Raw genomic sequence first — 13,238 nt, 5'->3', positions numbered from 1 at the left:
AGTTTTCTTTCTGCTGGTCTTTTATGTCTCTGGTTAGATTTATTCGTAAGTTTTTTTTATCTTCTTGGGGGCTACTGTAAATGGTATTGATTTGGTGATTTCCTTTTTGATGTTCTTTTTGTTGGTTTAAAGCAATCCAACTGATCTTCATGTTTATCTTGTGTCTTGAAACACTGCGAAACTCTTCAACTACCTTCAGTAGTTTTCTTGGGGATTCTTTGGGTTTTTGGTGTATAAGACCACGTCCTCTCAAATAGAGATACTTTTACTTCTTCCTCGCCAATCTTGATGTCCTTTGTTTCTTTATCTAGCCTAATTGCTCTGGCTGGGACCTCCAGTACAATGTTGAGTAAGAGTGGTGATAAAGGTCATCATTGTCTGGTTCCCATTCTCAAGGGGAATGCTTTCAGACTCTCTCCATTTAGGATGATGTTGGCTGTTGGCTTTGTCTGAATGCACTTTATTATGTAGAGGAATTTCCCTTCTATTCCTATTTTCCTGAGAGTTTTTATCATGAGTGGGTGTTGGACTTTGTCAAATGCCTTTTATGCATTAATTAATAAGACTTTGTCATTCTTATCTTTTGTTTTGTTTATATGATGAATTGCATTCATTGTTTTTCTAATGTTGGACCATCTCTGCATACCTGGTATGAATCCCACTTGGTCATGGTAAATTATTTTTTGGATATGTTGTTGAAGTCTACTGGCTAGAATTTCACTGAGAATTTTTTCATCTAAGTTCATGAGGGATGTAGGTCTGTAATTTTCTTTTTTTGTGGAGTCTTTGCTTGGTTTTGGTATCAGGGATATGCTGGCTTCATAGAATGAGTTTGGGGGTATTCTATCCTTTTCTACGCTCTGAGATACCTTTAGTAGTAGTGATGTTATCTCTTCTTTGAAAGTTTCGTAGGACTCTCCAGTGAAGCCGTTGGGCCAGGACTCTTTTTTTGTTGTTGTTGTGAGTTTTTTGATTACCTTTTCAATCTCTTCTTTTGTTATGGGTTTATTTAGTTGTTCTACCTCTGTTTGTGTTAGTTTAGGTAGATAGTGTTTTTCTAGAAATTCACCCATTGTCTAGGTTTTCTAATTTGTTAGAGTACAATTTTTCATAGTAATCTGATATAATCATTTTAATTTCAGCTGGGTCTGTTGTGGTATTGCCCATCTTATTCGGATTATTTACTTCCTCTCCTGTTTTACTATTGTCAGTTTGGCTAAAGGTTTATCAATTTTGTTAATTTTTTCAAAAAACCAGCTGTTGCTCTTGTTAATTCTTTCAATTGTTTTTCTGTTTTCTAATTCATTTAACTCTGCTCTAATTTTTATATTTGCTTTCTTCTGGTACCTCAGGATTTCTTTTGTTGTTCTCTTTCTACTTGTTCAAGTTGTAGGGATAGTTCTTGATTTTGGCCCTTTCTTCTTTTTGTATGTGTGCATTTATTGCTATAAGTTGACCTCTGAGCACTGCTTTCACGGTGTCCCAAAGTTTCTAATAGGAAGTGTTTTCATTCTCATTGGAGTCTATGAATTTTTTTATTCCATCCTTAATTTCTTCTATAATCCAGTCATTCTTGAGCAGGGTGTTGTTCAGCATCCAGATTTATGATATGTCTTCCCCGCTTTTCCTGTTATTGTTTTCTAACTTTTTGTCTGTAAGGTGGGAAAAGATGCTTTGTAATATTTCGATGTTTTGGATTCTGTTAAGGCTTGCTTTTTGACCTAATATGTGGTCTATTCTAGAGAATGTTCCATGTGTATTGGAAAAGAAAGTACGCATGTCTGCTTTTTGGTGGAATGTTCCGTATTTGTCTATGAGTTCAAGTTGGTTGATTTTAGCATTTAGATCTCCCTTGTCTTTATTGAGCTTTCTGGATGTTCTGTCCTTCACCAAAAGTGGTGTGTTGTAGTCTTCTGTTATTGTTGAGCTGTCTATCTCACTTCTCAATGCTGTCAAAGTTTATTTTAAGTATCTTGAAGCCCGGTCATTGGGTGCATAAATATTTAATATGGTTATATCTTCTTGCTATGTTGTCCCTTTAATCATTATATAGTGTCCTGTCCTATCCTTTGTGGTGGATTTAACTTTAAATTCTATTTTGCCAGAAATTAATATTGCCACTCCTGCTCTTTTTTGATTGTTGTTTGCTTGATATATTTTTTTCCATTCTTTGAGTTTTAGTTTGTTTGTGTCTTTAAGTCTAAAGTGTGCCTCTTGTAGGCGTATAGATGGATCATGTTTTTTAACCCATTCTGCCACTCCCTGTCTCTTTATTGGTGCATTTAGTCCATTTACAGTCAGCCTAATTATGGATAGGTATGAGTTTAGTGCTGTCATTTTGATGCCTTTTATGTGTGTGTGTTTGACAGTTTTTTTTTCTACTTAATATTTTGTGCTGAGCATTTTATCTTTCTAGATTGTCTTTTCCTCTTATTCATTGTTGTTGATTTTGGTTTTGTTTAGCCTTTATGTTTTTCTTGTATTTTATTTTGATTTGTAGGATTGTTAGTCTCCTTTGTGGTTACCTTAATATTTACTCCTATTTTTCCAAGTTTAAACAAAACTTATTTCTTTATATCATCTTGACTTCCTCTCCATGTGAAAGATCAATGACTACATGTTTTATTCCCTCTTTATTTTTTAAATATTGTCATCTTGTATGTAGTGACATTGCTGTTTCCCTGTTTTGAGCATTTTTTTATCTTGATCTAATTTTGTGATTTCCCTATCTGGGTTGATATATGGTTGCTCTGTCCTTTGTTCTAGTCTTGGGTTGATATCTGATATTATTGATTTTCTAACCAGAAAACTCCCTGTAGTATATCTTGTAGTTTTGGTTTGGTATTTACAGATTCCCTAAACCTCTGTTTATCTGGAAATGTCCTAATTTTGTGTCATATTTGAGAGACAATTTTGCTGGATATATGATCATTTGCTGGCAATTTTTTTTCTTCAATGCTTTATATAAGTCATCCCATTGCCTTCGTGCCTCCATGGTTTCTGTAGAGTAGTCCGAGCTTATTCTTATTGACTCTCCTTTATAGGTGACTTTTTGCTTATCCATAGCCACTGTTAAAATTCTCTCTTTATCTTTGTTTTTGGCAAGTTTGCTTATGTCTTGGTGACTTTCTTTTGAGATCTACTTTATGTGGAGTTCAGTAAGCATCTTGGATAAGTATCTTCTGTTTCGTGATATCAGGGAAGTTTTCTGCCAACAAATCTTAAACAATTCTGTCTGTATTTTCTGTTATCCCCCTCTGTTCTGGCACTCCAATCGCTCTTTGGTTATTTCTTTTGACAGAGTTCCACATGTTTCTTAACCTGTCTTCATTTCTTTAAATTTGTTTTTCTGATTTTTCTTCAAACATATTGGTACCGAATGTTTTATCTTCAATCTCACTAATTCTGCCTTCCATTTCCTCAATTCTGCTCCTCTGACTTTGCATTGAGTTGCCTAATTCTGTAATTTTATTGTTAATCTGAATTTCTGATTGCTGTCTCTCTATGTATTCTTGCCACCTATTAAATTTTTCATTATTTTCTTGAATAACGTTTTTAATTTCTTCAACTGCTTTATCTTTGTGTTCTTGGCTTGTTCTGTGTTTTACGTGATCTCCTTCCTGATATCTTCAAGAGTTCTGCATATTAATCTTTTGTATTGTACATCTTCATCTGAAAGTTTCCTTGGTTATTTCTTTTGAGAGCTTGTTGGTGTGATCATGGTCTGCTTCTTTATGTGTTTTGATATTGACTGTTTTCTCTGAGCCATCTATAATTTATTGTATTAATTTAAGTTTGCTTACTGTATCCCAGCTTCTTGCTTTTTTTGTTTTGATATGCCCAAATAGGCTGCTTGAGTGAGGTAGCTTGATTATTTGTGACTTTGAAGCTCTAACATCTTGTTGCCAGGTGGCTAGAGCTGTTACCAGGTATATGAGCCCAGGAGTCCATTCAATTTTCTTGTATGGATTCAGTTCAGGTTTCCAGGTAGTTGGTCATCAAGTGTGAGGTAGAGGCTCTGCTCTACAGTCTTAGAATTGTAGGGGTGGTTTGGTGTAGGCACAGGTATCTGGTTGCAGCAGGGGGTCATGCTCTGAACAAGGCAGGGGGCTGACACCATCCTTCGAGTGTCTGTGCAGAAAGCATAACCCTGTTCCATACAGCACACAGGTGGGTGAGTTTTGCAGCTGGACCATGGGCACCCAATGCTTTTGGTTGTAGGGACTGGGAGGCACCACTTATCCTTGGACCCCTGTTGTGGGTGTGTAGGTGATGTGCGTGGAACCACCAGTCCTCAGGCCCCTGGTGTGGGTAGGTGAGGACCCTATTTAGTAGGCAAAGCAGTGTCAAACATCAAAAACCTACCTCTCCATTGCACAGCTGAAACAGTTGAAATCAGGTCTCAAGCACATACTCTGTTGCAGTCTGCCAACAAGGGCCTATGATCCTAAAATGGGCCCACACAGGTCTGTGCAGGGGTGAAAGGTATTCAAAGTCCATGGACCTTTTGTGCCTGGACAGCAGCCCCTTCTTTCCTGAGCTCCCCAGCTTAGCGGAGCAGGCAGATTATCTTTTCCCCCAATTGTTTATTTATTCTTTCTCCAAGGCTGGGAGAACGATTCAGAGTGCTCAGCAGAACCTTTCTCATTCCCAGGGAAATCAACAGGTACTGAAGCCAGCTTGGGGGCTGGGAGCATGGTAAAATAAATGCATGTACTTAGCTTTTGCTGAGATCGCTGTTCTCTGGTTCCAGCGGTGTGAGTAGACTGTGCGGCTTGCTGCCTCTCTCTGAGAAAACCCTGTCCTGAACGCTACCTCCAGCCCTGCTGAGGTCACCCCAGGGGATTGTGCCTGAGGCATGCTGGTTTCCACTGATTCAGGCCTGGCAACTTCTTGCCACTTCTGAAGCGCCTCTCCCTCTCCCTGCCACTCAGTACAATATCCTAACTTTGCCTTTGCTGTTCAGGGCTCCTAGCTTGTCATATATATAATAATTTCACTAGTTTTTTTTGGTCTTTGTTGTAAGAGGGATCACTGGAAGTATCTGACTACTCCGCCATCTTGGACCTGCCTCTTTCAGTAGTGTTTTGTAGTTTTCTTTGTATAGGTCTTTTATATCTCTGGTTAGAGTTATTCCGAAGTACTTTATCTTCTTGGGAGGTATTGTAAATGGTATTGATTTGGTGGTTTCCTTTTCGAAGTTCTCTTTGTTGATGTAGAGGAATCCAACTGATTTTTGTGTTGATCTTTTATCCTAATACTTTGCTGAAATCTATTAATTCCAGTAGTTTTCTAGTGGATTCTTTGGGTTTTTCTGTGCACAAGATCATATCATCTGTGAATAGGGATACTTTTACTTCTTTCTTACCAATCTGGATGCCCTTTATTTATTTATTTATTTATTGCCTTATTGCTTTGGCTAGGACCTCCAATACAGTGTTGAATACGAGTGGTGATAAAAGGCATCCTCGTCTGGTTCGTGTTCTCGAAGGTGATCCTTTCAGTTTCTTCCCATTTAGAATGATATTGGCTGTCAGCTTTGTATAAATACTGTTTATTATGTTGAGCAATTTCCTTTCTTTTCCTATTCTGCTACGAGTTTTTATCAAGGATAGGTGTTGGATTTTGTCAAATGCCTTTTCTGTATTGATTGATAGAATGATGTGGCTCCTTTGTTTTATTTATGTGATGGATTATGTTGATTGATTTTCTAATGTTGAACCATCCCTACATACCTAGTATGAATCCCACTTTTTGTGATATGCTGTGGGATTCTATTGGCTAGAATTTTGTTGAGGAATTTTGAGTCTATGTTCATAAGGGATATTGGTCTGTCATTTTCTTTTTTTTGTGGTGTCTTTACTTGGCTTTGGTATCAGGGTTATGTTGATTTCATAGAATGAGTTTGGGAGTACTCCTTCATTTTCTATCCACTGAAATACCTTTAGAAGTGCTGGTGCTAACTCTTCTCTGAAAGTTTGGTAAAATTCTCTGGTGAAGCCATCTGGCCTGGGCTTTTTTTTTGTTGGGAGTCTTATTTATTGCCTTTTCAGTCTCTTTTGTTATGGGTTTATTTAGTTTTTCTACCTTCTTTTGTGTTAGTTTAGGTAGGTTGTGTGGTTCTAGAAATATGTCCATTTCCTCTAGATTTTCAAATATGTTGGAGTACAATTTTTCATACTATTCTGTTATGATCCTTTTAATTTCAGTTGGATCTGTTTTGGTATTACCCATCTCATTTCTTATTCAGGTTATTTGCTTCTTCTTCTGTTTTTCCTTTGTCAGTTTGGCCAAGGGTTTGCCAATTTTGTTGATCTTTTCAAAGAATCAACTTTTGGTCTTGTTGACTGAAAAGTTTTTCTATTCTCTCTTTCATTTATTTCTGCTCTAATCTTTATGATTTCCTTTCTTCTGTTGCCAGAGGGCTTCTTTTGCTACTCTCTATTTGTTCGAGTTGTAGGGTTAATGTTTTGATTTTGGCCCTTTCTTCTTTTCGGATGTGTGCATTTATTACTATAAATTGACCTCTAAGCAATGCGTTTACTGTGTCCCAAAGGTTTTGGTAAGATGTATTTAAATTCTCATTTTATTCTATGAATTTCTTTATTCCATCCTTCATTTTTCTATAACCCAGTAGTTTTTAAGCAAGGTGTTGTTAAATTTCCATGTATTTTTTTCTTTGATGTTTCTGATTTCTACTTTTATGGCATTATGGCCAGAAAAGATGTTTTGTCATATTTTGATGTTTTGGATTCTGTTAAGGTTTGCTCTGTGGCCTAAAATGTGGTCTATTCTGGAGAATGTTTCATGTGTATTGGAAAAGAATGTCTACTTGTGTGCTGTTGGATGGAGTGTTCTGTATATGCCTATAAGATCAAGTTGATTGATTGCAGTGTTTAGATTTTCTCTATCTTTATCGAGTTTCTTTCTAGGTACTCTGTCCTTCACAGAAAATGGTGTGTTGAAGCCTCTTGCTATTACCGTGGAGCTATTTCTCTTTCCAATGCTGTTATAGTTTGTTTTATGTATTTTGGAGCCCTGTCATTAGTGCATATATATTTATTATGGTTATGTCTTCCTGTTGTGTTGACACTTTAATCATTACATAGTGTCCTTCCTTATCCTTTGTGGTGGATTTTGCTTTAAAGTCTATTTTGTCAGAGATTAATATTGCCACTCCTGCTCTTTTTTTGGTGGTTGCTTGCTTAATATATTTTTCCATCCTTTGATCTTTAGTTTGTTTACGCCTTTGTGTCTAAAGTGTGTCTCTTGTCAGCATATAGATGAAATGTGTTTTTTTTTTTTTTTTAAATCCATTCTGGCACTCTCTGTCTCTTTACTGGTGCAGTTAGGCCGTTCACATTCAGTGTAATTATTGGTAGGTAGTTTACTGCTGTCATTTTTTTTTGTGTGTGTGGTGTTGACAGTTTCTTTGTTGTGCTTAATTTTCCGTTATGAGTCATTTTACTTTATATATTTTCTTTTCATCTTTTTCAATATTGTTCATTTTGTGTTTGCTGGATCTTTATGTTGTTCTTTTTTATTTTGATGGGTAAGTTTGTTAGTTTCCTTTGTGGTTACCTTGAAATTTATTTTTCTAAATTTAAACTGATATTTTATTACTTGATATTGCCTTAATGTCCTCTCCACGTGGAAGTTCTGTGACTTCAATGTTTATTCCATCTTTTTTGTTTTGATATTGTCATTTACATACTGATGTCTCTGGTTCCCTATTTTCAGTCTTTGAGTTTTGATTTTTGAATTCCCTGTATAGGTTGATAACTGGTTGATCTACCTTGTGTCCTAGTCTTGGATTGCTGTCTATATAGTAGTTTCTCTAACCTGAGGTATCCCTTTAATATTTATTGTAATTTTGCTTTGGTTTTTACAAATTTCCTTAACTTCTGTTTATCTGGAAATGTCCTAATTTTGCCATCATATTTGAGAGGCAATTTTGCTGGATATGTAATTTGTGGCTTGCAATTTTTTTCCTTCAGGACTTTATATATGTCATCTCATTGCCTTCTTGCCTGTATGCTTTCTTCTGAGTAGTCAGACCCTAGTCTTATTGGTTTTCCTTTGTAGTTGACTGTCAAGGATTGAATTGTGTCCCCCCAAAATGTGTGTCAGCTTGGTTGGGCCAAGATTCCTCCATTTTGTGATTGATGTGTTTTTCCTGTGTGTTGTAAATCCTAATCTCTGCCTGTGGTTGACGAGGCAGGATTAGATTATGTTAAGGAAGATTAGGGTGGAATGTAACACCCTTACTCAGGTCATATCCCTGATCCAATGTAAAAAGAGTTTCCATGGGGTGTGGCCTGCATCACCTTTTATCTTACAAGAGATAAAAGGAAAGGGAAGTGAGCAGAGAGATGGGGTCCTCACACCACCAAGAAAGCAGGTCTTGGAGCAGAGCTAGTCCTTTGGACCCGGGGTTCCTGCACAGAGAAGCTCCTGGTCCAGGGGAAGATTGATGACAAGTGCGTTCTTCCAGAGCAGACAGAGAAAGACTTCCACTGGAACTGACACCCTCAATTTGGACTCGTAGCCTCCTAAATTGTGAGAGAATAAGCTTGTCTTTGTTGAAGCCATCCACTTGTGGTATTTCTGTTATAGCAGCACTAGATGACTAAGACAGTGAGTTTTCGTTTATCCTTTACCACTCTCAAAATTCTTCCTTCATCTTTGGTTTTGGCAAGTTTGATTATGATATATCCTGATGACTTTCTTTTGGGTCTACCCTGTGTGGGTTTCATTGAGCTTCTTGGATAGATGTCTTCTCGTCTTTCATGATATTAGGGAAATTTTCTGCCAGCAAGTCTTCAGCAATTCTGTCTGTGTTTTCTGTTATCCCTCCCTGTTCTCGTACTCTGATCACTTGTATGTTTTTCCTCTTGATAGTGTCCCATATAATTCTTAGGCTTTCTTCATATTTTAAAATTCTTTTTTTTTAATTTTTCCTCAAATAAATTAATGTCAAGGGATTTATCTTCAGTCTCACTAATTCTGACTTCCAACTGCCTTAATTCTGCTCCTATGACCTTCTATCAAGTTGTGTAATTCTGAAATTTTATTGTTAATCTTTTTGATTTCTAGTTGCTGTCTCTGTGTGGATTCAGTCAGCCTGTTAAATTTGTCATTTTGTTCTTGTACTGTTTTCCTGAATTCCTCTATTGCATTGTCCGTGTGTTCCTTGGCTTAGTCTGAGTTTTGCCTGATCTTTCTGATCTGTTGGAGAGCTCTGTATATTAGCCTTTTGAATTCTATCTCGGGTAGTTCCATTACCTCCTCCTTCTCTGGAAGGTTTCCTGGTTCTTTATTTTGGTTGCTTGCTAGAGTCATCTTGATTTGCTTCTTTGTGTAATTTGATATTGACTGTTGTCTGTGAGGTATCAATAAGTTATTAAATTTATTTATTGCATGTTTGTTTATTGTGTCATTTTTGTTTTGTTTTGTTTTGATATGTCCAAGCAGGCTGGGCATGCAAGCTACTTCAGTTATTGGCATCTTTGAAGCTCTCACGTCCTGTCTCCAGGCCGTCAGAGCAGTACTGGGTGTGTGAGCCCAGGAGGCTGTTTACTTTTCTTGTGCAGGTGTGGCACAGGTGTGCAGGTTACTGGTCACCTACTGTGTGGTGCAGACTCTCACCTACAGTCCTAGATCAGCAGGGCTGCATAGAGGTGTTCAGAGCAGGCACAGGTATCTGGTTGAGTAGGAGGCCATGTGTGGACCAAGGCATGGGGCTCACACCTGTCCCCTGGTGCCTGGGTAGGGGGAATTTCCCTGTCCCCTGGAGTGCTTAGTGGGAGGGTATCATGCCTGTCCTTGGGCACCCAATGCCGTTGGCTGGAGGGCCCGGGAGGTACTACTTATTCTTAGACCTCTGTCATGGGTGGCTAGATGGAATGAGTGGTACCTCTGGCCCTTAGACCCCTGATGTGGGTGGGTAAGGCCCCTGCTTAAGGGACACGGCAGTGTCAAATATCACAAATCTGCAGCTCCTCTTTGGCTGATGCAGTTGAAAATGGGATTCAGGTGTACGTCCTGCTGTTTCATGCTAATGATGGCATGCAGTGTTGAATTGGCCAACACAGGCCTAGAGATGGGCGAAGGGCACTGCAAGTCTGTGGACCCCTTATGCCAGTGACTGTCTGAAGGGCAGGGCCTCCTTACCCACCCTGAGTTCCTGACTTAGGGGGCATGGCATTTTTTAAAGCCACAAAACTGGTGTGGGCACGGATAGCCCTGAGTTTGCAGCTTAGGGGGTATGGAAGTTGTTGAATATTGCCAGACTGGTGTTGAAGTGGAGTGGGGTTGGTGGCAGGTGAAGGGAAAGAAGAACTTCTCTACTTCGAAACTCTGAAGGGGAGGGATCATTTTGCCCCTATGCACTTAACTTTCGCAGGCTCAGGGCTGCTTCCACCTGCCTCCGGAGGCGTATGCAGACTCAAAGCTTTCCAGCCTCATCTGATGTGGTTAGATGAATCCTGAATGCCACGTGCACTGGCCAACCCAGCCAGCAGGGCACTGGCAATCTTGCAACTGGTGCTTCTCTGGTGCTTTTGAATTGTCTCTTTTTACCCCTGCTGCTAAATCTGACTCTTCAGCTTTGTCTTTGATGATCAGGGCTCCTAGATTGTCATATATAATCCATTCACTTGTCTTTTGGGCCTTTGTTGTAAGAGGGATGACAGGAAGCATCTGAGTATTCCGCCCTATTGGCCCCACACTATGTTTGATTTCTTAATTGCAGATCCAAGTAAAATGAATTCCTTGACAACTTTAACATTTTCTCCGTTTCTCATGATGTTTCTTATTGATCCAGCTGTGCGGATTTTTGTTTTCTTTATGTTGGAGTGAATATACTGGGTCTATTTAATTTTTATGGCAGCAAATTTCTGCTGTTTTAAGCACTGGGATTGTCTCCAATTTTTCTCTCACAAAAAATATGAATATATTTGTAACCACATTCAAGCATTTGTGTAAGTGGTTTTGGAGGACATATTCTTAGAGGTAGAATTGTGGGTCAAAGTACATCTAAAGTTTTCATATTTTTAAGATTTTTTTTTAGAAACTGTTCCTCCTTCAGCTCCAGTGGAAGGACCTTGCTATGTATCTACTTTTGTCTCTCTGACTCCTTCTTTGCAATATGTCCTCTATGCTCCTCCACTCGCCCAGGAAATGCTCAAAAACCTCAAGGTTTTCCATTTGGCCCTTTTTCCTCTTGGTGCTCTGCTTTCCCTGCAGTGCGTCCACCCACTTTTTCTGCCTGAATAGTCACTTGAATATTAAGGACTCCCAAAGCAATTTTCTCTTGGGTCCCTATTTTACAGAGGAGAACACTGAATCTCAGAAACGGTAAATGACTTTTTCTAGACCCACTTGTCCCAGTTTCTAACCACTGAGCTATCCCAGAGGCACTTCAGGTTCAGGGTGTCCTATATTATTCTCTTAACCTTTGTCCCCAACCTGCTTTTATATTTTCTAGATAGGTCAGTGGTAAAAATACATACCCAAGGGAAAATATCCCATCACCTTAGACCCCTTATTCTCCCTCCCTTTCCTCACCTGGCATCAGGTCCTCTCAGTGGACCTCTGACTCTCTTTTAACTCGCTCTCTGTTCTGGGTGTCCTTGTGTTATTTTTAGTTGAGTTCTGGTCTGGACTCATAGCCACCCGGCTGCAATGCATTCCACCTTCCACACAGTCAGCGAAGAGCCGTTCTACATGTGGCTGTGAACACTCCTCCTTAGTGCACACAACCTCCTGTGTTTCTCAGGGTAGGAGAACAAGAGGCTCTGGAGGTGGTGTCAGAGACCAGCACAATCTTGCTCAGGTTGTTCTACCCAGAATACCTTCTGGGTCCTCAGACATGGAGCCAGCACTGTCCACACTGCATCCTTTCCAGGTGATTGATACGGTTCAGGCCCCTCCACTGCCTGGGACAGCCTCCACCCCTCTTACCTTGCATCATCTTCTCCATTATCACTCTATACAGCCTCGCGCCTTTCACCTTGTACAGCTCACCTTGCACAGACCCTTTCCTTATTCCCCTGAATAGTCCCACACCTTAGTGAGCTATACCAATCACATGGGTAAGAAGTCATCAGACTGAAATGCACCAGCTTTGCATGGAGAAAACTGGAGAGGACTGAAATGCACCTCAGTGAGGTGCCCTAACCAGCAGGGTGGAAATCAGGGATAGTGGAGGAGCAGGCCCTTGGGGTTGGTTTCCTAAAGATCCAGCCTGGCAGGTCAGTACACTGCTTGGTTTCAGTTCCCTGGTTGGCAATCTAAGGCAACAGACCAAGACTCCCAGTGGGCCCCTCTAAGTGAGTAACTTTCAGGGAATTTAAGAATATTCAGAGAAACTTTGGGAGCATAGATCATTTTTACTGGGTCTTTGTTCACTTCTGTACTGTGACTGCATGGGATTCATCTTTGTGTCTCCTTACATAGCAGATGTGAAGAAGGTGTCATTTGTGAAGAAGGTGTGGGAAAATGGATGACCTTGATGCAGCAAAAACTGAGAGAGGAACCTGGGGGGCATTGAATTTACTTCTCTGAAGAATTGTTTAAAATGGGAGTGATTGATACATTGCTGTTGGGTGTGTTAGTTGTTTAACCTTTTTGGGAGGCAATATAGCAATTGATATAGAAAGCCCTAATATTATGCATGTTCTTAATATTACTTATTGAAATTCTAAGGAAATAATCAAGCATGTATGTCCTAGTCATCTAGTGCTGCTATAACAGAAATGCCACGAGTGGATGGCTATAACAAAGAGAAATTTATTTTCTCACAGTCTAATACGCTAGAAGTCCAAATTCAGGGTGTCAGCTCCAGGGGAAGGCTTTCTCTCTTTGTCGGCTCTGGAGGAAGATCTTTCTCATCAATCTTCCCCTGGTGTCTTGGTTATCTAGTGCTGCTATAACAGAAATGCCATGAGTGGATGGCTTTAACAAAGAGAAGTTTATTCTCTCACAGTCCAGTAGGTTAGAATTCTGAATTCAGGGCCCTGGCTCCAAGGGAAGGGTTTCTCTCTCTGTTGGCTCTGGAGGAAGGTCCTTGTCATCAGTCTTCAGTTGATCTGGGAGCATCTCAGCACAGGAACCTCGGGTCCAAAAGACATGCTCTGCTCCCAGTGCTGCTTTCTTGGTGGTATGAGGTCCCCATGTCTCTCTGCTCACTTCTTTCTTTTAAATTTCAAAAGAGATTGGCTTAAGACACTAACTAA

General features: G+C 39.6%; 1 long non-coding RNA gene across 20 annotated transcripts in view; it reads right to left on the bottom strand.

Annotated features, from left to right (window-relative positions):
* Positions 1-13,238, bottom strand: part of LOC111752992 (uncharacterized) — a 49,607-nt gene that overhangs the window by 1,856 nt on the left and 34,513 nt on the right. For 8 of the 20 annotated variants that reach the window (XR_010322818.1, XR_010322821.1, XR_010322824.1 and 5 more), the window contains one exon: positions 4,619-13,197. The exons of 1 other annotated variant lie outside the window; for it this stretch is intronic. This is a non-coding gene — a long non-coding RNA (uncharacterized LOC111752992). Of the gene's footprint in view, positions 1-4,618; positions 13,198-13,238 lie in introns of those variants that run through there. 11 more of the 20 variants (XR_010322828.1, XR_010322823.1, XR_010322813.1 and 8 more) reach the window with 7 other exon arrangements.

This window comes from Loxodonta africana, chromosome 8, assembly GCF_030014295.1.
Source record: "Loxodonta africana isolate mLoxAfr1 chromosome 8, mLoxAfr1.hap2, whole genome shotgun sequence".
Classification (NCBI taxonomy): domain Eukaryota; kingdom Metazoa; phylum Chordata; class Mammalia; order Proboscidea; family Elephantidae; genus Loxodonta; species Loxodonta africana.
This window is presented reverse-complemented; position numbering and strand designations above follow the sequence as displayed.